The sequence below is a fragment of the Heteronotia binoei genome, chromosome 21 (genome assembly GCF_032191835.1).
Source record: "Heteronotia binoei isolate CCM8104 ecotype False Entrance Well chromosome 21, APGP_CSIRO_Hbin_v1, whole genome shotgun sequence".
NCBI classification, from domain to species: Eukaryota; Metazoa; Chordata; class Lepidosauria; order Squamata; family Gekkonidae; genus Heteronotia; species Heteronotia binoei.
This window is the reverse complement of record NC_083243.1, coordinates 161040130-161066177: the sequence shown is the minus strand read 5'-3', so window position 1 is coordinate 161066177 and position 26048 is coordinate 161040130. Positions and strand designations below refer to the sequence as shown.

Below are 26048 nucleotides of genomic sequence, written 5' to 3'. Positions count from 1 at the left end.
TGCACTTGGCCACACTGAACCTCATCTGCCACGTTGACGCCCACTCACCGAGGCTCGACAGATCCTTTTGGAGTGCCTCACAATTCTCTCTGAACTTCACCACCCTGAACAATTTAGTGTCATCTGCAAACTTGGCGACTTCACTGCTCACTCCCAACTCCAGATCATTAATGAACAAGTTAAAGAGCATGGAACCCAATACTGAGCCCTGTGGCATCCCACTGCTTACCATCCTCCACTGCGAAGACGGCCCATTTATACTGCTTCCTATTAATTAGCCAGTTTTTGATCCACAAGAGGACCTGTCCTTTTACTTCATGACTCTCGGGCTTACTAAGGTAAGCTTGAGAGTCATTAGAACAGAAAAGGAGATACAGGGTGGGACCTTACCCCTTGTGCCTGCTGAACCCACAGTTGCATATGCCCCCACTCCACTGTTCCCTCACTTAAGCAGACTTCTGTTTCTTGAGGATGGCTGGGGGAGGGAATATGAAAAAAGGCCAGGTGAGAGATATTTGCAAGGGGGGGATATGTGCAGAGTAGAAAGCTGAAGTACCATTCCTGCACGTTGATTCTTCCCTGCAAATGCTCCTTCCCTGCTTTCACATTAACTGAGATTTGGAAAAGGCTTTCATATTTTCAGTTCATTTACATTTTGATTGACTATCCCTGATCTTTTAAGAACCATCCTTCAAAAAATTAACACCATTTAAAAGACATTAACACATTACATTTGTTAACATATTCTGATAATTTCCAAACAGCACTCCTGAAGATAGGATCCTTTAAGATAGGATTGTGAAGGAGCTGGTCTCAGAAATCAGCTACTTCACAATCCTATCTTAATTTTTTATCAATATATTTGGTGATCTCACAATTGGTGATGTTGCAACCTTGTTGAGATTAGATGTATTGTTGATTCACTATTTAGCCATTTCAACATTATAAAGACACACACAAATGCATCCACAGTAAAATATTCAAATAAAACCACACAATTACAGTAGCATACATTGTAATATGGTAATAATTCATCAAGATGTTGTAAATATAATGAGAATGAATAATCATTGTTATCAGTATTTCCAGATTAGACATATGTTGATTGCATTGTTAAGGAAATTCAATGTATTATGACAAGATGATATTTTTAGAAAAAGTCAAGGACCATCTACAAAGGATGGATCATTTACTATCAATATGTCAGCCCTGGAAAAGGATTTTACTATTAGCATTTTAGTGGATTTGAGGATTTGAAATGATTTGAGAAATGGATTTGGGCAGTGCTGGATTAAACCCTGTGGAGGCCCCTAGGCAGTCAGAATCTTGGGGGCCCCTGCCACCCATGGCTCCTGCTGCAGCCTGCAGACACCTTCTTAAAAGCCCCTTTTAGTAAGCTGTGGGGGAGAGGCAGAGAGAGGAAAACTTGGTGACAACACCAGCAGCAGCCGCACCAGGCAAATCAGGCAAAGAGCAACTCAGTTGCTTGCTGCACATGAGGCTGGGAGGGCTGCAAGCAGGGGGAAAGCTGGCCTGGGTCCCCGAAAGGCATGGGGGCCCATAGGCCAGTGCCTACTTGGCCTAATTGTTAATACAGCCCTGGATTTGGAGATTTTATACCTAGTATGATCTTGTGTGCTAATCCTAAAGAAAATATATCTAAAATGTAATATCAATATATAAATTGAAGAAAATCTATATTAGAAAATAACAAGGCATGTGGAGTCACTTAATTTTCCTCTGTATCCCTCTTCATGAACTAGTTCCTTTTTCTCTCCTGGCAACCCCTATACCCTTTCCCCTGCTTACTTCTCTTCTTCCCACCCATCCACCCACCCTTCTTTTATTTGTCCCTCCCCAATCTGTAGTTTTACTGCTTCCTTTTTTTTTTGCTTCATTTATATCCTGCCTTTCTCCCCAGTGAGGACCCAAAGTAAGTAACATTCTCCTCCATTTTATCTCTTTCATTTTACCTTTACAACAGCATAGTCAGTTAGATTAGGTTGAGAGAGTGTGATTAGCGCAAGGTCACACAGCAGACTTCCATGGCAGAGTGGAGATTTGAACCTGAGACTCCCAGAACATAGTTAACCACTACACCACACAGGCTCTCATATTTCCATCCTTCCCTCCCTCTGGCAGCTTCACCATGGGAAAAGTCTGGCTGAGTTGCAAAAGTTGTAAGGTAGCAAGTTGCTCAAATAGTGTGGCCACTGCTGGGCCAAGCCAAGTTATTCAAGTTCTATGGAGGTTGCCACTGGTCCCAGGTGGTTGTGTGGCATCGAATTGTAACCACCACTGTTCCTGGGTAAGTTGTGCAAATTTGGATGCAGTTGTGCAAATATGGACGCAGCGGCCATCATGTATCAGGCCCCTCCTGTCACATGGTTACTTCTCTGAAAATGTGTATTTTTGATGCAGACTCAAAACCTTAAGAGTTGAAGATAATCTATTGCAATAATTTATGACTTACTGGATCACTTGGAATATAATGTAATTAGTTTCTGGACACCATCATTTGACTGTAGAGGAGTGGTTTTATATCACAATAGTTTTAAACATACTTAAATGTATATTTTATTGTCTCATGGTTGTGTTGTAACCTGCCCTGAGTCCGTTTGCAGGAAGGGCAGGCTAGAAATCAAATCAATCAGACTGCATGGTTGCAAGTAGTCCAATGGGCTTGCTGCTGGGCTTGGCCCCAGTGAATCCTCCCTCCAGGGCTGGAGGGAGGGAAGCAGGGATGGACTTATTTATTTATCTTTATTTAGTATAGCTACCCAGTCCGACTTGAAGCTGTCATCATACCTAAACATGGCTGGAGGTTTGAAAATCTCTAAGCACATTTGTAGCTATACTAAATAAATGTTCTGAGGACTTGATGCTCTTGGTAATAAAAATGTGTAAAGAGGTGGGTTCCACTTTAAAACAGGACATAGATTCAGCTATTACTTCCCTAAGAGAACAATGTCCCCTAAGCACATTTGATAATAAAATAAGAGAAATGGAAAAACAATTGAAGGAGTTTGAAGCCAAATTATGATCAGATAAACTTTGGAAATATAATAGGGACTCTAGGGACTATGCTAATGGAAATATATATACATGGTGGTCTTCCTCTCCCACTCCAAAAAGAGTCTCGTGGGCTAATCCCTCGCAAACCTATTCAGATACAGATACATCATGGGAGGAAACCAGTTCCTCAGGGGAAGATAGGAATTATAGTTTAGTATACTCAGACCTAGACACAACAGAAGAACAGGAGGGAGTCAGGAAAAGTGGGTAGAATCCAGAATTTTTTTATCACAGAGTCGAACCCCCCCCCCCTTGGAAGGCATCGGATAAAGTGATCAATCTTTCACGTAGAATCATTCCGGAGATAGAATGCCAAGCATTACCATTCCAATCTATTGTCCATTTCAAACTTGTGTTGATATCTGTAAAATGGTTTTTGGTTCTGTTACCATTGAAAAATCTAATACTAGATGGCGTTGCCTCCAGTTCTGTCAGTGTGATGCATTTAAAAGTTTGGTTAAATAATTCTTGTAAAATGGTTGTTTAAAAGTTATAAGTTAATTCAGGATCTTTAAAGGTTTATTGTGCTACAAGCTGTAAGTTAATTCAGGATCTTTGTAAAACAGTAGTCTCATTCCAGTATACTCCCAAATCAATTGAATACACCTGTTAGGCTTCATATACTTGACACCTTTGAATTCTTTGTCTGGCCCTTTCAAGAGAAGTCCGGAGCAAAAAGAAGTGTTGAGCCAGGATCCATTGGAGACACAGAACAACCAATTGAAATAATTTAGTGAGTATACATGGGAGTATCTTGAATATGACTCAATATGTATTTAAAATATTGTTTAACCAGATTTTTATGACATGCCAGCCCCTTTGGTGAGCTGCCTGAAGAAGGCTATGCCGAAAAGAGACCAGAAGCAGCAGTGTATTTGCAGCCACACCTGTTTTGGGAAGCAGTCATATTTCGGAATTTCTTGGACTTTGTGTAACTCTACAAACAAAGAGAGAACATTGTACAATTTTCTGTAGAAGGGAATTTTTTGAAATACTGAATATTGTTTAGTATAAAAATTGTTTTGGTACATGCATTAGTAAAAACCCTCATGGAGTGTTCTATATTTATTTGCCTATTTATACCTATAAGCTCTCTATTTTGACATTAAAATAGTGGCTGAGCCACATGGACCTTCTGCAATCCTCCAGACTTAAGAATCACTTGGGATCAATCTGTTTGAAGGACAGAGTACAGGCTGCACAGGGCAAGCTTTAAAACACTGCCAAGATCATGACCAATGTGCAGGATCATAGTATAGAATCACAAATAGAAAACCACACAGATTTGCAAGGAAGGGCAGGACTCGGACAGGAGAAAGAGGCGGCTTGGCTTCGCTCTCAGGCTCCCTCCCCTGCAAGAAAGGCAGCCCAAGAGTGAAGAGGAAGCCCTGCATGCGGGCTCTTTCCCCCGCCTGAGACTCGGATGGGGGAAAGAGGCGGCTCTGCTTCATTCTCGGGCTCCCTCCCCTGCAGGAAAGGCAGCCCGAGAGCAGAAAAGGCAGCCCGCTGTCCCTTCCTTGCCACTGTCCTCTGCCTGCTGCCGCTTCCCCACGCCACCGTCCCCTGCCTGCTGCCAGCGCCATTGCCCCTTTCCCACCCCCGCGCTGGCTGCTGGCTTGGCAGTCGGGGTGGCACGCCCCAATGATGTCATTATGATGTCATCGGAGCATACGTGTGACTCTACCGGGGGGCACAGGTAAGCCATCCGGCCTACGGGTGCAGGCACCCCTAGTCCTGGGCCTGCAGGTGCATGCACAGAAATTCAGTGGACTCTACCATGCTTTCTGTGTACTCAACATATTTCCCCATATTATGCGATTGTGTGACTCTTTCCAATTTTTCACAGCGGCCAATAACACAGCAGGGAATCCCCTACAGTTTGGCAGTATGGAAAATGGGACTTTGCAGCTGCTTCTCAATTTTAGAAAAAGTCTGGTCAGTTTCATCATCAAATTCTCCCTATCGGCCTGCATTCTTTTCTGTTTCCTTTCATTGAGTAACACTAAAATGAATGTGCAAAACCTGAATCAGGAGGATTTTAATGGAAGGTGCTTGCATTCTGATAGGGCAATTGTATAAATTTTAAAAAAAACCTTTGGGTGCCACCCCCCACGTCACAAGTGGCATTCCACCCTGATCTAGAAAAGCATGTTCATAAAAATTGTACCTGCAGAATAAATACACTGGAGGAAAAAGAATGGTGTGTAAGGCGAACACAGAATCCGAAGTAAAGATTAAAGCTTTACTACTCTGAAAATCTGCAGATGTGTGTGTGTGTACTGAACCTTAGGCTGAGTGGGCCAAGATCACATAGTGTACTTTGTGGTTAAGTGGGGATTGGAACTCTGGTCTCCCCAATCTTAGACCAACAGTTTAACAACTCCACCATTCACATACTGGATACTCAATATGAATCTCTGAATGCATCTCAAAATCCACAGTAGATACTGGCTTTTCAAATACTCTGTCCTGAAATTTGGTTGAAGTTGGGCCCAGGATTGCAGAATCACCTTACTTTCTGTATTAAGAGAAATTAATGTGATGGCCTGATAGTTGCAGCAGTCTTTGATGTCTCTTTTTTTGGAATCTGGATGTAAACTGAGCATTTCCAGTCTTTGGTTTTGTTTTCCATATTAGTATGTTCTTGTTAAGGTTTTGATTGTTTCTGTTTCTGTGGCTTGAAATCGCTCTATTGATATCCCATCTATTCCTGGAGATCTGTTTCTGCCATTTGCATCCAGTGCAGCTTTCACTTCATTTTCTAAAACTGCAGGTTCTTCTTCAAAAGATTCTTATTTGAAGGAATCTGTCATTCTTTCATCTCTTCCATACAGTTCTTCATTGTGTTGTTCCCACCTTTATTATTTTATCTTGTTAATGTATTTCCACATTGATTTTTCAGCATGTCTATCCATGCTTTAAATTTCCCCTTGATTTCTTGGAACTTGTGAAACAGATCTCTTGTTTTTCCTTTGTTTGTTCTCTTCTGTTTCTTTAAACTTTTATTATAATAGTCCCGTACCTTCTATATATCAATAATCTCCTGTTTTCCAATGAAAACCAATCTACCATCCATACCAAACAACAGGCCTTATAATATAAATTCCAGTCGGGCAAAGCGAGTCCTCCTCTGGAGACGCTATCTTGCAAAACTTTCAATTTAATTCTGGGCCTTTTATTTTGCCATATTAATGTAGTGATGAGCTTATTCAGCTGGACAAAAAAGGATCGAGGAAGAATGATCGGTATTGTCTGGAACAAATATAAAACTTTTGGCAAGATATTCATTTTAATAGTGGCTCTTCTCCCGATCAATGAGATCTGAAGATCTTTCCAATTACTTAGGTCTGTTCGAATTTCTGTAAGAATCTTATCGTAGTTGTCTCTTTGAAGAGTTTTTAAATCGTTGGAAAAGAAAATACCCAAATATTTGATTCTTTTCTCATAGCTAAATCCTGACTTCTTTTCTAATAGTTCTATCTCTTCCTTGGTCATGTTTTGCGCCAAAAATTTGGTTTCCCGTAAATTAACCTTAAAACCGGAGATTTCCCCATATTCTTCCAATACTTTCATTAAATAATCAATTGAAGTCACTGGGTCTTCAAGTGTAAGGAGTAAATCGTCCGCGTACGCCCGAACCTTATATTTTTCTCCCCTGATATTAGCCCCTTGTATTCCATCTTCCTCTCTTATTTTTGTTATTAATGATTCCAAAGTGAGGATAAATAGCAAGGGGGACAGTGGGCATCCCTGTCTGGTCCCCCGTTCAATTCTAATCATATCCGAGAGGTTTCCATTGATGTTGATCTTAGCGTTTTGCTTGGAGTAGATAGCTTGGACTAATTTTGTAAAATTCGGGCCACATCCCATGGCCTGAACTGTTCTCACAATGAAATTCCAATTAACGTTATCAAACGCTTTTTCAGCGTCGAGCGCGATTCCAGCGAACTGCTTCCCAGTGTGCGATCGATAGTATTCTAGGCTATCCATAAGGAATCTTGTGTTTTGCCGTAATGCTCATTTGGTCTTCATCGATAATTGTGCGGACAATCTTTTTCAATCTATTAGACAGGATTGTTGCAAAGATCTTTAGTCTGCATTCAAGAGCGAGATCGGCCTATAATTACGTATATCCATAGGGTCCAAATCTTTCTTGTAAATTAAAGATATCAGAGCTTCACTCCATGAAGGAGGAAGATTGGCTGTTTCCTGGATCCCCTCTATCAAATACTTGTAAGGGGCGAGTAGGTTCTCCTCAAAAGCCTTGAAGACTTCAATAGGCAAGCCATCTGGTCTGGGAGCCTTGTTGGGTTTCTGTTTTTTCAACGCCTCAATTATCTCATGCATTGTGATGTTACTTTCTAGGCCGTTGCGGTGATCTTCTGATATAGACTTGGCCCCAAGATTCCTGATAAACTCTTCCTGGATTTGCAGTGTAATCTCTTGTCTTTTATAAAGGTTCTGGTAATACCTTTGAACAATTGCGCTTATTTGAGATTTTTCAGTTATTTCTTTATTTTCTTCGTTCCTAAGCGATCTTATGGCCTTCTTCTCCCTTTCTTTTCTTAATTTGTATGCCAGCCATCTACTTGGTTTGTTTGCGTTTTCAAAATAATTTTGTCTGGCCCATACTATTTTCTTCTCCACTTCTTCCATTAATAATAAATTTATTTCATGTTATATCGCATAAATTTTAACTAATACTTCTCTGGAACTTTTGTCTTTTTGTTGTTTTTCCAATTTTCCCAACTCTGCCACTAGATCATTATATGCTTTCATCCGTTCTTTTTTCCTTTTGGTCGCATAACTAATCGCGATCCCTCTAAAGAAGGCCTTAAAGGCGTCCCAAACGACTTGTACTGAGGTGTCTTTTCTTAAGTTGCAATCAAAGAACATCTTGATATCCTTCTTTGCTTTCTCTATGAATGCTTCTTCTTTTAAAATTTGTGTATTGAGCGTCCAGCGAGTTTTGCGTGCAGAGTCTTTCAAAAAGATTTGAATTGGGCTGTGGTCGGCGTAGGACCTAGGATTAATATTTGCTTCAATAACCGACCAACCCAGGGAAGCTGACAACCAGCACATATCCAATCTGGACCAGCAGTTATGTACATGAGAAAAGTATGTAAAGTCAGTTGTTTGCGGATTTTTCATCCTCCAAACATCAATTAAGTTGAACTCATCGGCCAGCTTAAAAAACGTTTTCAGGAGTTGGGATCGGTTCTTTTTAGCCTTGGCCTTCTCATATTTCTTATCTTTCTCAGTATCCAATACAGCGTTGTAGTCGCCCACAATACACAGGTTTTGTATGTTATAATTTATCAAGCTTTCATGCAATCTAGCAAAAAATTGCTCTTGATTATTGTTCGGGGCGTAGATGTTGACCAAAATTATCTTGTTCCCGTCTATCTCCGATTCGATCATTATGACTCTTCCTGATTCGTCTTTAAATAGCAGTTTGGATGGTATAGATTCTTTCACATAAATAGCAACACGTCTTTTCTTCTTTGAATCACACGAATAGTAAAGTTGGCCCAATTTTTTGTTCTGAAGAAATTTTGTGTCACTGTCTTTTATATGAGTCTCTTGTAAACAGATTATTTGGGCTCCCGTCTTTTGTAGTTGTAAAAAGGTCTTTTTTCTCTTCTTTGGTTCATTTAGGCCATTTATGTTAACTGAAAAAATATGTACTCCAGATTTTGTCGTCATCTTGTCAATGAATAACTATCCGGTATTTTTTTCTGCCCCTTGGGGACTTGTGATCTTGTCTTTATTCTTTCTTTTTTCTTTTCCTGCTGGTCCTTTTCTTCCCGGCCTTGATTCTCAGCTTCTTCTTCTCTATCTTCCGTTGAGTCCGAGTCCTGGGAATGTCTTTCTATCTGCTTCCTCCAGAAGTCTTCCATTTTTTCTACTGATGTTATATTATATCTGTTAGATTGATAGGTGAAGAAGAGTCCTTCTGGGATTAACCACTTGTATTGTATTGAATGCTTCATGAGCCAGCTTGTCAGTTTTTTATATCCAAATCTTCTTTTTCTTATGGACCAAGGGATATCTCTCAGGACCTTGATTTCCTTCTCTTCCCAAATCAGAGGTTTCCTTTTGGTTGAGCTCAAAATGTTCTCACATGTCGCCGTGCGGATAAACTTAACTTGAATTTCTCTTGGGATATTAAGTTTCCTGGTGTACGCCGATGCCACTCTTCTAACCCACTCAATTTCTGCTCTACCTTGCTGCAATAATTCTTGTTCTTCTTCTGAATTTAGCAGATCCACAATCTTATTCTCGACGTTTTCTTCTTTTTCCTCTGGAACATTTTGAAATCTCAGGATGTACGCAGATTTTTCCATTTTAAGTCTAGCAACCCTATTTTCTAATTCAATCACACTGGCCTTATTTTCCCGTGTGTCCGCAGAAGTCGATTCTTCTTGGTCTTGCAGCTCTCTAACTTTTATAGAAAGTTCATGCACTTGTTGGGTGTTGACTAATAGCTGTTTCTGGAACTCTGTGACCTGATCGTTTGTTTTCTTAATTTCACCTAACAGTTGTGTCTTAACTTCTTCCAACGCCTCCTGATTCTGCTTGAATCCGGCTATCATTATATTTTGTAGCTTTTCTATTGCATCCTGATTGCCTACAGGTGGACCGGGTTTACCCCCTCCGCGGGGGGTGGCTTGACCCAACTTTTTGATTTTAGTATCCATTTCTAGTTTCTTCCTACTATACTTGCTTAAGGTTAATTCCCTGATAACCTGATATCCGCTATCAGCTTTTCTGATGTCCTGCTCGGGGGCCAGACTTTAAACAAGGGCCCACAATTACCAAGGTTCTCTAGTTTGATATTTAGATTTCTCTGCACTCTGTATTATACAGCTTCTACGCACCTGAGCTTGCCCAGGGGCTAATGGCAGGTTCACTATTCCTCAAAATTCATTCTTCAATCAATTCAAATCAATAATCAATCCCCAATTCAAATCTATTAATAACTCACAATATTTGAATCATCTGTCAATTACCCGCTTTAATCAATCCCTTGTTCCCTTATCGAATCAATCAATAAATCAGTAAATCAATTAATCAATTAATCAAGTTGGTCAAGTTAATTAGTCCAGTTAATCAAATGCATTTCATTAAGTTATTAGTCAATCAATCAGTTAATCCTAGTATCAATCAATCAATCAGTTAGTCCTAGTATCCTGGTAATTAAGTACTACACAAATAAGTACTATACGAATTAAGTACTACACGAAGCAGCCTGTCACTAATAACACAGGTCGAGATGCAGGACAGGAACCCGGAAGTGACCGACAGGCTGCTTCAGCGGGCCGCCGCACCAGCCCCCTGGGTCCCACAATGATGGGACCGATGGCACAGGGACGGGCTCGAAACACTCTATAACCCCTCAAAAGAACAGCAGTCTAGCTCGCTTCCCCCAAGCCCTGCCGCCATAAGCCTCAAGGGGGCTCATTTTGCGGCATCTCCCGGCGGGAGGGTGGCACCCGCACAGGACACATATCAAATGAAAGAGGGGGCACAGGGCTATCAGAAACAGCCGGCGGAGGGAGTTGGGAGCCCACCCCACTGGGGGATCCACACCCCGAAAGTGTGTGGAGCCCACCCCACTGGGGGATCCCACCTCACTGGGGGTTCCACACTTCTCAGCGTGGAACCTGTTCTCTCTAGTCTTCTCACTTTGAAAAAAGTAAAAAAAGAGTTTTATTTAACTTTATTTCCCCCTTTCCCTCTCTATAAATAATCTTGATGTTTCCGGCGGTGATATTTGGGGGATTTTTGGGGACGTCACAGGAAGTGCTGTGAAGTCACTTCCTGTTTCCGGCAGTGGCATTTGGGGGAAATGATGTCATTTGGGGAAATGATGTCACAGGAAGTGATGTCACTTCCTGCTTCCGGCAGGTGGCGCAGGGGAAAATGATGTCACAGGAAGTGATGTCACTTCCTGATTCCAGCGGTGGTATGCCGTCACCGGAAGTGACGTCACTTCCTATTTCCGGCGGCGCGCGCACGCACACACATCATTCCCCCCCTCAAGGTGTCCCTGGCTGGTCTGCAGATATTATGGCCACCCTAAAAGCTTATCTTCAGTCATACAGTGAAGATTCTTGTGCTATAGTAGCAGCAGCTGCTTCTTAAAAATTTGCACGGTCAATCAGATCTCCAATGACCAATCAGAGGCCCTGCAAGGCAAAAGTCCCACCTGTTCCCACGTATTTTCTAAAAACATTTTTGTGGGCACCAGGAAAGGTGTTTGCAGGTGCCATGGTATTCATGGGCCTCAAGGTGGGGAGTCCTGGCCTTAATCAGCTCTCACAATTCAGATCCCTGCACTGACATTCCTTTTGCATCTGGACTTCTTGTTCAAAGTTCCTCGCTTCTTGGCCCATTCAACTTATGTTTCAGTTATTCATTCACCATATATTAACTTCACTCTCCTATTCTATAGTCCTCAGCGGCCTGAAGACCTCTTGCTCTCTTAATTGTGTCATCCATTGTCTCTTGCTGCATCATCTGCATGAAACTGCCCCCAGAACACTAACTGTCACTTTTCCTCCAACCTCTTCTTTTCCATTATGGCTGTGGCCCTCATATCCAGACAAATCAGGCACAAGCAGGGCTTGCGGAGTGTGGCCAAATATGCAAATGAGATAGAGCCAGTTTGATGTAGTGGTTAAGTGTGCGGACTCTTATCTGGGAGAACCGGATTCCCCACTCCTCCACTTGCACCTGCTGGAATGGCCTTGGGTTAATCATAGCTATCGCAGAGGTTGTCCTTGAAACGGCAGTTGCTGTGAGAGACCTCTCAGCTCCACCCATCTCACAGGGTGTCTGTTGTGGGGGGAGAAGACATGAGAGATTGTAAGCCGCTCTGATTCAGGGAGAAGGGCAATCTGCAATTCAAATAAATTCCTGCTGAGTTTTTTCTACAAAAAAAGCCCTGGGCATAAGCATATGTAACTGCATCTTCTTAAATTGATCCCTTTTTACACTGGTCTCTTCCTTCCCCCTACTAGCAGTGGGTGAATATGAGCACCAATATTATGGAGTAACCTAGGTTCCAGTCTACCCTTGTGATTAAATTTACGGAGTGACCTTGGACCACTAACTCTTTTACAACCTAACGTAGCACACAGAGTTGTTGTTAGTTCTGTTCTCCTCCATATCATACTATGTGCACTGCCCTGAGCTCCTTGGTGGAAGGATGGAATAAAAATGCATCAAATAAACATGAGACTATTGGTCCATCTAGCCCAGTATCCCATTTTTCACACAGTGGACAACAAGCTTATGCTAGCTGATACTCTCCAGAACCAGAGGGCCATTGTCTCTAAACATAGAGGTTCCATGGATAGTAGCTATTGATAGCTACTACCAGGGATAGTAGTCATTGGTTGATCTCCATGTTTTATCTCATTTTAATTCTATTTAATAGTTATCATTATTACATCCTGTGTCAGTGAGTTCCACAAGTTAATTATTTATTTATATGAAGTAGTTCTGTCTTTCCTGAATCTACTGTCCACAAACTTAACTGGTTGTCAGTTCTAGTGCTATCAGAAAGGAACAGGTGTTTGTATCTACTTTCAACATCATGTACATAATTTTATGCATTTATATCATGCATTTTCTCAGTTGTCTTTTATCTAATTTGAAAAGCTTGACTGTCACAGCTACTATTTTTCTTTGAGGGTAATAAGGCGTGTCTTTAACTGTCTCATTATTTCTCTCTTTCCCTCTTGGTATGTAACACTGCCCCAGGAATTTAATTCCAGTCTCATTATTTAACCTTTCCCATGGTATCTGCCCAAGCTCTAAGACCTCTTCATTGGACTATGTAGTCCTGAGGAAGAGACTCTTCTATTTTAATAGCATATGACTCCAGGTTTACATAAAACAAAACAAAATTTTATTTGTACAAGAAGTGTATTGGTTTCAGAATGTTTAGCAACTTATCTCTTCGGCAAGGCTTTTTTTGTAGAAACAGCCCAGCAGGATCTCATTTGCATATTAGGCTATACTCCCTGATGCCAAGCCAGCTGGAACTGCATTCCTGCTCAAAAAAGCCCTGCTCTTCAGTAAATAAAATGGTGGCTGTTTATACCCTCTGACTAAGTTGTCACACTCTGTTTCTTCACAATCACTCTTCTCTAAAATCCTCCTTTCTCTTCAGAATATATTTTGTTCAGTTAAATCTATCCCTTTTAGCTCAGGTTTCTTTCAGCTTCTTTCTCTCACACTCTTATAATACTTTGACAATATTGTGATATGACTTTCTCATCACTAACATGTCCTTTAAAAGTATTACTACCTTCTTGTCTAGAATGCTAATGCTTTTCACAGCATTCTGTTGGATTCTTATCAGAAGACTGCTCTTTCTCTCTACAGATTTTTTTTTCTCTTAGTTCCTCATCTACACTCTCACCTCCAACCAATCACCTCACTCACTCATCCCCTTCTTTCACTCCCCCTTCTCTTCTGAAACTTATGAAACATTTAAAGAAACACACTTAAAACTTTAAATTGCCACACTGACACTTTCTTATATTAAAAGTACTCCAACGCCTTAATCTTTTGGTTGCCATTTTGGGCACCTTTTTCAGTTCTACAACACCCTTTTTGACATATGGAGAGGGGGCTTCTTTTACTCACACAATTTTCATTATGCATTCCAGCAGATTTCCCCAGTGCAGGGTCAGATCTAGGAGGGAGCAGAGGGGGAGCTTGCCCGGGTGCTGCTGGAGGGGGGGGCGCCAAATATGATACGGAGTCCTTTCTATTCTATGGGCCCATAAGATAGAATGGTCCCATAAGGGGGTGTCATTTTTTAATTCCCCCCCCCCCCTAAAAAAGTAGATCTGATCCTGCCCCAGTGGGCCAAATACAACTCCCCAAGACTGTTTCAGCTCAGGAAAATGGCACTGGGGGGAGGGCTGGAGCCCCCTCTTCACACACACCATTGTCACAATCTACATCAGACACAGAGGACAGAGTGTGGGCCCCAGATCCAGCCTATGTACTCTATAATGTATGAATTGGCTCTTCATTACCCACTTCCTACATTTATTCTTTTTTAAAAAAATCAATAACAGGCTCTGTCCTCTTATTCATGACTGTTAATTTTTCTCAAGAGCCTTTGGTAAGAGACTTTGTAAAAATCTTTTTGCAAGTCTAAATACATAATTCCCACCAGGTCATCATTACTTATATGTTTATTAACACTTCTGAAAAACTCCAAAAAGGTTGGTGATGCAAGACTTTTCACAGAAGCTTTTCTGTGCTTAATAATCTTTAATAACAGTGTCCACCAACATTCCTTGAACAGATGCTAGGCTAAACAGACTTTAATTTTCTGGATTTCTGCTGAGTTACATTTGGTATTTTACAGTCCTCTGTTAGGAAGTTAATTTAGGCAGCAAGGAACATATTATAGGAGATCAATTTTACAGCTCTTATGTGTATAACATCTGGACTCAATAACTTGTTACTTTTAATTTTTCAATTAGACTTACAACTTCATCTCCGGCCATTTCTACTTGATTTAATTTTTCAGGCATCCTTCCTGAAAATAGCAGTTTGGGAGTAAGCTACTTCCTCACATCCTCCACAATGAAGATAGATGCAAATAATGCATCCAGCTTTCTCACAGCCTTAGCAATCCTTTATGATCTTTCATCATTCAATGATACCTGTTGTGTGAACACTTTTTGTGCTGTTGGGCTCTATTAAAAAAAAATTCTGAGCAGCAACCCCCTAGCTAGTACTGCAGTCCTCCACACACTCAGTGAAACTTACTTCAAGTAAGCATACATGACATTCGAGTGCTCATTACCAAATTCTGGGCCTGAGATAAAGCCCACTGAAGTCAGAGGAAGCATTCCTATATATTTCAAATGGAATTATGTGAACAACCCTCATAACCATAGTTTCTGGACACTCCTTCCTGATCTTTCTTTCATTTTATTTTTGCGACATCCATGCAAGACAGAGAAGCCCTGTTGTCCCAGTTTTTGTTGAAAGGAACAGTGTCTTTGAGTCTTCTAAGGGTCTCGCTTATTGCCTTCTAACTGTCTGAGCAGGAAAATAATTTGGAATTTCAAACTCAATATAAACATCCATTTTGTTGAATTGGAGTTGCCTTTGAATCTTGCCCCAATGGTTTCTTCTAGTCTGAGAGGCGCTTTTTGCCACATCCTCATGCTTGCTTCAAATTTCCACCATAAAGAAGCCAAAAGAGGGTGGGCATTAACAGGATAAACATCTCAGAGAGGCGGTGTCCAGCTCTGTAAGAGGTACCTTGTACTGGACAAATGGTGCCTTGTTTCCCTACTGAGAAACCAGGTTGCTAATTTCCCTTCCCTAAACTATGAGAAACTTGGAGCAAAGTCACCATTTTCTCCCTTCTCCTGGGATCCAAATGTCTGAGGAAAGGAAACAAAAATAGAATGTAGCCTCCACAAGCAGTGACTTGTTCTGGTTTTCCAGTAGTGCACCAGGTGTCAGCAGAGATACCCAACTCTGAGGCAAGCTCCAGGCTTAGCAGAGTCCCAAGCTTCTAGTTATACAGTAACCTGTTGCTTTAGTTGTAGCTCCACCTCTCCCTGTCTCCCATCATATCCCTCTCCCCCACCCTGTGGCTGTGCTGAGAAAGCTTTTCCACCTGCTCTTCAGAGAAGCTTGAAAGTCTGAACTAGAAGGAAGGGAGGTTACCAGGGTGGAGAGTGAGGTGATCCCCCCCTTCACAAACCATTTCAGGACTGTACCCGCTCTCCATTTAGTACTTTGCTGAATAAAGCAGAGGAGGAAACCTGAAGAGGATTGAGAATGTCAGACAACCTGAATTAGGAGGAAGGGAACTGCTAAAAGAAGCTGTAGGAAACTGGGAGATCCCAGTAGACGCTTCAGAGCAAAGGTAAGCCAGAACTACTTTCTCCCCTTGTGAGAGTTTGACATATAGCTATCCTGGAATGCTTCACAGAACACAAACGTACTTATTTGGGAAAGGGAATGCTGTTGGTAAAACACAGCTCTGGGGAAAGTTAAATATAGAAATTAGTAGGAACGAGCATAATTTCATCCCTGTTTTGTGTGTGGCAGGATGCCCAGTCCTGTCTGAATGCTAAACATCCATCAGAAGGTACTGTCTTGACAAACAAACAACCATGGATTATAACTTTAAGGTGTCTTATTTTCAGGTGTAGTTTATCTGCCAAATATCGGTTTCTAACAAAAGATAGGAGTTATTTGTAGTTTTCTACAGTGCTGGTTCAATGTTATTTAGCTGCTCTTGTATTTCCAGAGAACTTTATTTCTCTTATTTTCTTGTAGTGAAAGTGTATTTTGACATATACATTTAACCCTTAGAGAGTAGTGTTTCCATTTTAAAAAACTGGGAACAGCTGGTACATCTTCTGAGGAATGTCAGTCTTAAAAGAACAGAGCTTTCTGAAATATTGGTTGATATTAAACTCTGGGAACTAATCCCTGTATTGCCAAACAAATGGGACAGTTGAATATAATTGTTCCTTGCCTATAATTAGGACAAATTGATCCTATGCTCTGAAGCGAGTGATTTTTTTTTTCTTTGCTGGATAACTGACTGGCAGAGTAAACAGAAACCAGAGCTTCTTTCTCTCACTAACTTGCAAATCACCTAAGTTACTGTGGGCTTTTTAATGTGTTACATCTTGCGCTCTGGAACTGATTGCCAAGATAAAAAAACATGTGTAAATGATAATTTATAAAAAGTATGTATTTATCAGTCATGGCTTGTGTCTTTCCTCATAATTGATCAGACATATTTTACAGGCAAAAACTTGCTGTTTCCTGTTAAATATACAACAAAAATCCACCATCCCATCTTTCTGTGAGGATTCAGCAATACATTTTAAGCTTTATGTTCAAGATAATAGGTGGTTCTGGATCATCCAAACATACTGCAAATCTGAATTTGCTGGGTATTCATTATATTTCATGTTGACATCTTAAGTAAATAAAACACCTGCTGCTGATTCAAACTCCTACTTATCACAGATGTCCTGACTGCTATTTGCATAAATGAGATTCTGCTTATTAACGTGATCTACTTCTTTGACTGTATAGAGGGATGGATAGTCTATTTAAAAAGTCCCAGCTGATTACTATTTTAGACTAAAGGGATCTATTATAACACAAGAACTGATTGACAGTACTTCAACAGGAAATATTACATTGGTCCGCATAATGCAAAACTCCAGGTCATTTAATGTATCATTGTAATATTGTGAGAACGGCTTGCTCCATACCATCTTTCCATTCTGTGCTGATCATTTTTGGAAGCCAAATTGTAGCCTGGCTAAGGTAAAGAGCAACAATGGGGGAAGGGGGAACAGGCCACATGATTTGGCTGTGCTGGCATAGTTTTTAGTTTCCAAATCAGCACAGGAATCACCTACCAAGAAGTGGTTCCTATATAATGCATGTAAAGGGACCTCCAGTGGATACAGAAAACTACTTTACCTCACATCTGCACCTGAAGTGTAGAAAAGAGCAGGAAGATGACAGCTTGCTGCTAAGGGGATATATGCCATATAAGGATAGTGTTTGGTAAATGGTTGCCTTAATCCACACTCTGAATTTTGCAACAATCATTTATATGATTTAAGATTTGTAGTAGTCTTTGGACCTAGTATTGAACATGGTAAGCCATTACAACAGTTTATGCTGACGAGGGCTCAGAACAGGGCTTTGTATCCGTGCCAAGGTTCAAGGTAGACCTGTAAATAACTGAAAAACGAGAATGATTAGAAGATCAGGGCCTAGGTCTTTTAAACAGAAGAAAGCAAGATCATGAGGAGACTGAAATTTGGTTCACTGGGCAGAGTATTATACTTGGATAATATGTGTTCAAATCCTTGCTAAATCTGTGTTCCCAGATGGCTTTGACAAATCACTTCTCTCTGCTTCAGTAGTTCCTTACAAAATGGAAATATTAATACCTTCCCAAGATTGCATGGTGATCCTTATTTTGTTTATCTTTGAAGCATTTTAATGTGGGAAGCACTATAGAAAAGAACAATAATAGACTTAATAATGAGATATGATGCACATATTTTCTAACTAATTTTAACATATTTTATAAATTAAATACTGAGAACTGTGTAATTATTAAACTCTGCATGATAATTTGGTGTTAAATTCACATTCGAGTGAATCCAGCTTAGCACTGGAGCTTGCTTGAAGCCACAGGTAACCATTAAATTCATTAGAACATGTTGTGTAGTGGTGAAGCTGGCTATTAGTATTTAAATAGGTTCATATCAAATGAGTAGCATCACTGCAATACTTACATCTGTCAAGGCCATTCTAGTCTACACTCATTTCAGTGTGCTTCAGCTTTTTCTAGGAGTACAGATTCAGTTGTCTTGCAATGACCCAGCCCTCTTGGGTCCTCTTTTAGAGACTGACAGATTCCATACAAATGATTGCTAAAATAGCGTAGATCTCCGGATGTTTCCAGGCTTGACTGCCATCGGTAAACTAATTCTATAGACGCCAAGCCATTAAATTAACTTAAAATTAACAACAATATGAATGTCACTGCCAAACAATTAGCCAGCTCCCCACCCCTTCTCAGTATATACAGTTCACATTCCTAGTAAGAAAATTTGTCATGTATCAGCAATATGGACTGTTGCATGTTCATGCACAGACACTGTGTTAAGAAACTAAGCTTATGGATAGCTGAAAAGTCCTTGCCAGCTCTTGCAATTTTATTGTAAGGGTTACATTTATATATATATATGTCTGGCTCCATCCAATGTATTGGATGTCTGGCTCCATCCAATGTATTGCCCTTGAAGAATGGGAAGAATATTTCCAGAGAACTAACCCTAACCCTAACCCTGTGCAAGCACCAGTCATTTCTGACTCTGGGGTGACTTCACATCACATCATTGTCACAGCAGATTTTTTACGGAGTGGTTTCATGGAAAAGGGCAATTAGATTGTATTCATGTCATAATTGGCAAGGGTAGTCATGTCACTGACAGCTTTTCTATTAATATAAGCCACAATGCAGTATAATTCTACCATTAGGTCTATCTCTTCCTTTTCTAAAGAATATTTACAGCACCAGGAAGGGTAGCCTGTGTGGTATAGTGCATAGCAGACTTTAATCTAAGCCTGTAGGCGACCTTGGGCCAGTTACAGTTCTCTCACTCAGCCCCACCTGCCTCACAAAGTGCCTGTTGTGGGGGGAGGAGGGGAAGGCAATTGTAAACCACTTTGAGTCTCCTTATGATACAGAGAAGCTGGGTATAAAAACCTTATCTTCTTTTTCTAGCAGTCAAATGAGAGGAAATTAATTCTGATGAGTGTAAATCATCAATAAGGGCTTCTGCATAAATCCTACTTAAATTACTGGTTGTAGCCTTAAAATATTATCAATACCCGTGGGGCTTGCACTAGGCTTGCAGGTCCAGCTCAAGAAATATCTGGGAATTTTGGGGGTGGACTCAAGAGACTTTGGGGGTGGAGCCAGGAGCAATGGTGTGACAAGCACAATTGAACTCTGAAGGGAGTTCTGGCCATCACATTTAAAGGGACCACACGCCTTTTAATGCCTTCCCTCCATTTGGAATGATAAAGGATAGGGGCACCTTCTTTTGGGGCTCATAGAATTGGACCCTCCAGTCCAATTTTTTTGAAACTTGGCAGGTTTTTTTTCAGAGAGGCACAAGATGCTATGCTGAAAATTTGGTGCTTCTATCTAAAAAAAACACAGCCCCCTGCCTGAGCCCCAGATAGCCAGGGATCAATACCCTATGAGAATCAGTCTCCATAAAGAACAATGGAGTGCCCAGCAGACATTTCTCTCCCCCACTCCGCTTTCTGATGACCCTGAAACTGGGGGAGGGCCTCCAAACCAGGAGATCCCCTGCCACCACCTGGGGATTGGCAACCCTAGCTTGCAGTATGCATTATTTCCCAGTTATGTTATCTTTGATTTAGAAATGAAACGAAATAGAGAATAATGCTGTGGGAAGGAAAGTGTTGTGTCTCAACTCTAGGCCTCTAGATTCAGGACTCATAGTTGGTCATGCTATGTAGCCAAGCTTGAGGTTTACCAACAGCCAGGAAAAATGGTCTGGCCTGCTTCTGTGCTGTTAGCAGGAATCTGATATGCACCAACTAATGGCATAGAGCTAAACCTGCTACTTCTTGTAGATTAAAAACTACAGCCACAGGGTCTGGTTTAAAAAGTGGACAACTATATCCAGTGCAGCTGGAAAGACCCTTTTTGGGTGAGCCTCCCACACAGCACAAAGAGCTGCAGTCAGAGAGGAATATGAAAATACTTTACCGTCTGTGAAAAGCCTGTCTGAACCCCAGCCGCAGTAGTTTGATATGCAGTAATTAGCTGGTGATGATATTTAGTTCGATATCACGGAAAACCTCACCTGCCAATTTCATCATATCAGAACAACGGAGAAGAACTGGCAGCCTTATCTCAGTGTTCAAACTAGTGTTTTAAAAAAAATAGGACCAACATTTGGTCTCTGCTGATGAATCCATTCTAGCCAGGCAACCAAGCAGCAGCAACTGGCTTATCCTTTGTATGGCAAATGTGGCCAAAGTCAAAGACAATTCAGGGGAGGGCAACTGTCCTTAGGTACTGAGAGAATCAGCTGGACAAACAAGAGGATCAGCCTGTCAGCTTGATTTCTATACTCAGCCCAATCATGTCTACAGTAAGCAGGCCCGGCACTGGGGGTTTTGCCACCTCAGACAGAGCCCCGCCCCCAACTCCCAGGGAGGGAGGAGGCACAGCAGCGGCTGCTCAGAGCTTGGCTCCCATGCCACACTGCCCCCTGACCTCGCCCAGGCTTCCTCAGACCTGGGAAGCCTGGGCGGGGTCAGGGTGGCAGCGGGTGCACTCAGAGCCAGACTCCAAATGCACTCACTGCCATGTCCCCCAACCTCACTCAGGCTTCCCAAGTCTCGCTCCCACCGTCACATTCCCCAGGTCTGTAACAGACCTGGGAAATGCAAAACCAGACAGGGCAGCGTTTGCATTCCATGGAGCCTGCTTTCCATTGGGGAAGGCAGGCTCCAAGGAGCACACATGCTGGGTGTGGGGAGAGGGGGCACCTAGCAGCGTCCTGTAAGCCAGGTGGCACTCTAGGCAGCTGCCTACTTGGCCTGCTCCCATGTGCCAGCCATGACTAAGTTATTCAGTTAATGAACCAAGAAAGAATAAAGCATGGAAAGAATAAAGGCAAACTGGAAAGGATAAAGACCAGCTGCAATGAGGATGTAAGGTATTGTGGTGAACTTTGTGCTTAGGTGGGATGAGAGAGAGTCTGAATAAAATAGAATGGAGGTCTTGTCCCAGCTTTACTAGAATACCATCCATATAAGAAAAATAATAGGGCTCTAGTCAAAGGCTTGAAAAGTTCTGCATCTAAACCTGAAAAAAATCCAAGCAGCGGGGGAATTGTGAAGTTGCTATTGAAAAGTATAAACTGAGTATCTAAGTGCAAGGAACAAAGAAGCAGCAGACACTGTACAAGTGACCGCCACTTGTAAATCATTTTGTTGGAAAAGGACATGCATGTTGTAGTTTTAAATATTTTGTATCATATAATATGAAGCCCATGGTCTTCTGAAAGATGTTCAAACAACTTTACCATAGGAAGAATGTTACTGGATACACAAGTTGAGGCAAGGGTATTGTCATCCAGTACTGGATTCTTCTACTGAGTGATGAACAGCAAGGTGCATCCTGTTGGGTTCAACGTTGGTCCCTTAAGGAGATTAGGTGAAACTGAAGACAGAGCTCCTACACCTCTGCTGCATCTGTTCAGTTGCACATATTTTCTGTTCATCTGCTTCCTTGCTAGCTGGGCTATCTTTCACTTTAGTTTTCTGGAAGAAGAAGAAGAAGAGGTTGGATTTATACCCCACCCCTTCACTCAGAGTGGCTCACAATCTCCTTCCCTTCCTCTCCCCACAACAGACACCCTGTGAGGTAGGTGGGGCCGAGAGAGCTCTCAGAGAACAGCTCTGAGAGAACTGTGACTGGTTCAGGGCCACTCAACCGGCTGCAAGAGGAGGAGTGGGGAATCATGTGAAGGAGTGAGGAAGATGGTGAGAAGGTAGGCAGGGCTTAGACACATGATGAAGACCCAGTGAAGTCTGACAGCCCTGCTAAGGATTCTTGATGGCTGGTCTAGCCTTGCAGAGCGGTGGCGCATGATGTAAGATTCCATGCTTAAGTCTTAGTTACTAGACCTGTGACACCTGTCATAAAATTAGCATAAGAAGAAGAACAGGAAAGAAGAAGAACAGTTGTCTGCAGTAGTTCTGTATTCTTCAGTGTAGCAGAATACTTGCAGAAATAACCTAGGAATACTTAAGATGTTTGCTGTTGAAAATGTTCCTTGTATACACTAGTCAGGTAGTGTCAAAACAGTTCTTCCACTTGTTTTGAAATAATGTTTACAAGGATCTTTTGCATGGGTTTCTGTTACGGAAACCTGTTATGAAACTAGAGATGAAACTCCACCTACCTACTGGATGTCGGCTTTAGTAGGCAGAAACTAAGAATGATTCTACCATTGGATCTAAAACTACTGATTGTGTTGTTTTATTGGTGCTATACTCAACCCATTGTGATCGCAGACTTTTTACATTATTTACATTATTTTTTCAAACCTAATTGGTGGTAGTTTTTTCCTTCTGTTTAAAAATGCAATTACAGGACCAATTGGCCACATTTGGACAATCAAAGCACTATTGAGTATAGCTACTGTTTCTTTGAATACACTTTCCTTTTTTTAAAAAACCCAACTTTCTAACTATTCTTGCCAGTTTCCAGCATTTCTGAATGCATCCTTTCATGAGAAAGGGAAGCTTTGATTACTCCTTTATTCCTTTCCAGCAAACATGTTTGTTAATTTTTTGTTATAAATCCTGCAATTACAGTTTTAAGTGAATGAAAAAATAGAAAACTTGCAACTAATAGTAATGCAGCAATTAAGTTCAGTGGAGAATCAGACACTGCTTTGTTGTTTTCAAGTGGCTTCTGATTCTCCATGGTGCTTAAATAGTGAATTCCTGTTCACTCATAATGCCCTGGAATACGTTCAGGTATGCCTGATCATGGGAGGAGGACGTAAAGGTGGAGTCCTTACAGCTAAGAGAAAGGCTGTAATTGAAGTGTGGCTTGTTTTGTTTTTTTCTGCTATCAGTATTATAATTGCATAATTACCATTATTTTAATAATTAAAAATTGAGCAAGCATCTCCTTTTCTCAACGAGGCAAAGGATCCATTCGGAAATGCTGGGGGTATAAGTGTAAGCAGGAGAAGCTTAGGGACAATTGTAGGGAGAAACTGGATTCTGTAGAATGGGGCTTACTTTTAAGTAACAAGGTCTTATGCTTGGGGATATAGACACCATCGGATTTTTAAGGGGAATACAGAGCTATGTGAAAAGCTGTGTGGAGGAAAACAACTCCTTCATCTGTGGGAAATTATAATAGTGCAGAATGAGCCTGGTTACTCTTCCCAGTGTTCTTCATGCAAGAAAAGGAAGTTCTAGCCTTGCGACTGAATCAATGGCCACAGATATGGAAGAAATAACACTTGAAGATACAAATGTCATTAAAGTGTTGTAGCAATTAATGTACTGTTCATTAGAGAGATTTTTGGCTTGGGGGATCTCAAAGCAATGTATTTTGGCTACTTCATACATCATATACTTCCTACACAGAAAGCACATTCAGATAGGATGAAACAGTGATCCCCAACATGGTGCCCATGGGTGGCATAGCAGCCACTGATAGGTTTCCTGACCACCATTTGCTTTTTTTTACAAAGAAATTCTTTCCCCAAAGCAAAGAGCCAGTCCTGGCTTTTCTCTACCTCATTGCAGCAGGAGGTGCTTTTTTATGTCTGTAAACTCACTCTTGTCCACATTTCCAAAAATGTTCACCGTTTCAACAAGAATGGGGACCCAGGGATAATCCATAACACCCAGAAACTATGGCTCAGTTCAGATATAATGTTAAGACTGTGGTTTAACTATGGTTAGTGTGTGAAACAAGTATTCAGATCACAGATGATTGTTCACTGCCAGCATATATACGTGTGGAGCTCCTCATACCCTTGGCCAGACTGACTGCCCTCTGTAATCCTGACTGGGGTCCAGTGGGCTCCACCACAGACCTCAGGGAAAGGGGTTCCAGCACCCAGTTCCACTTCCTGCCTGGGACTGGTTCACCTTTGTGCTCTCTCTCTCTGTCCCACCCTGTGTAAACAGTCCATCTGTCCATCCTCCCTCCCTGGGCTGGGTTGAGCTTACCTTTTTATATGACCCCTGGGCCCAGTTTGGCCCTAGTACTGCCCACCCAGCAGTGATCAAAGGAAGGATGTCAAGCTCTGCCTTCCTTTGGGTTGTCAGCCAAAGATGCTGACAAGCATTCTGCCTCCTCTATTTTCTCCCTCTGGTCTGCCTGTGCCCAGCCCTGGCCTGTTCCTGTCCCTCCAACAGTCACTGTCAGGTTGCCCGGTCTCCTTGCCTGCTTCTCTGAAACCACAGCTACCTCTGGCCTCTCCTGATCCTCGCCAGGTCTGTTCCTGGCTGGTGCTCCCTCCCTCCTTGCTTGTTTCCTGCTGGCAAGTGTGCTGCAGGTGACCAGGAGGCATCCTTTCATCCAGCGGGGGTGGGATTAGGGCTGCATTGAGTCCCAGGGCCAGACAACCCCATGGTGTTTCTTGTATACCGCAATCAGTTTGTTTTTCTCACCACAGATAACCTAATTGCCCTTCAAAGCACCAAGAACATCCTAACTCCCCACACAGTTTTCACTCCTTCAAAAAATATCTTGGGTCCCATTGCCTAGAAGAAGTACAGGCTTATAAAGTTTTTAATAAATAAGTAAATGCAGAGGTAAATTAAAAGCTGTACTAAGCTGAGCAAACAATAATGAACATGAACAGCTATGAATAGGCTGAATATAAATGGGGAAGAAGGCTTGGGTGTTGGACACTGGCTTCACTTGCTGGGAGGGTGGGGAGTCTTGCAACAGATATAGACTTCCAGGGCCCTTTAGAGATTTGAGGCGATAACCCCAGATGGACTCGCTGATGGCTTTGCATGTAGCAGTGAAGTATCTGCTTCAGCAAACAGGTCCAACAGATGCCCAGGCCAAGGTAGTGCCTTACACCTGTGGTTGCGTTGAGTACTCATGAACCTCAGGTTCATGTGACAGTGGAAGTTCTGGGATGTTGCATACCTTATAGATTTCCAAACATTAAGCACACATTAAGCATACAGCACACAATGATACCACCAGCCGGTCTTTCAGCATGCCATGCAGTACATACAGTACTCTCCAGAAGAATTTCAGATGGCCAAATGCCCTTTTCCCCAGCATCCAGGACTGGCTGATATAGTTACTGTAGGTGTTTTCGATAATGATACAGGGTGCAGAGGGGCATGAGCCATATCTGAACAGTGTAGGCCTAGTTCCTAATGCTTACTACCTTAACCATCATCTGTTAGTTAACCATACATTGCTGGAGGAGGAGCTTAATTAAAGCTGACTTATTGACCACTGTTGCCACCACATTGTGGCTCCTCCCAGTCATACTAATAGGGCTGAAGCATGGGAGTAGGCAAACTAGGCAAATGCCTAGGGCGCCAGCTCCCAGCAGGGGCAGAGGGTGGGCACCCCATCCCTGCTCGGGCAGTCTCCAAGCCTTGGACTTGCTTCTGTCTGCAGCACCCACCGAATTAGGCAAGCCCTGTGGAGGGGAAGTGCCAAGTGTTTTTTCTTGGCTTTAAGGGGTCCAGGGAACTCCTCCGACCCCTTAAAGCCAAGAAAAAAACCATGCTTCTGATCCGCAGTGCCTGCCAAACTTGGCAAGCATTGCAGAGGGGACATGCTGAGCACTCGGCGTGATGATGTCACCTCT

At 41.9% G+C, this 26048-nt stretch overlaps 1 protein-coding gene across 1 annotated transcript in view; it reads left to right on the top strand.

Moving 5' to 3' along the window:
- Positions 1–15696: 15696 nt before the first annotated feature.
- EPS8L2 (EPS8 like 2) overlaps positions 15697–26048 on the top strand; it is a 177258-nt gene continuing 166906 nt past the window's right edge. The window contains exon 1 of the mRNA XM_060262683.1: positions 15697–15997. The gene's annotated coding sequence lies outside the window, so the exon portion shown is untranslated. The remainder of the gene's footprint in view (positions 15998–26048) is intronic.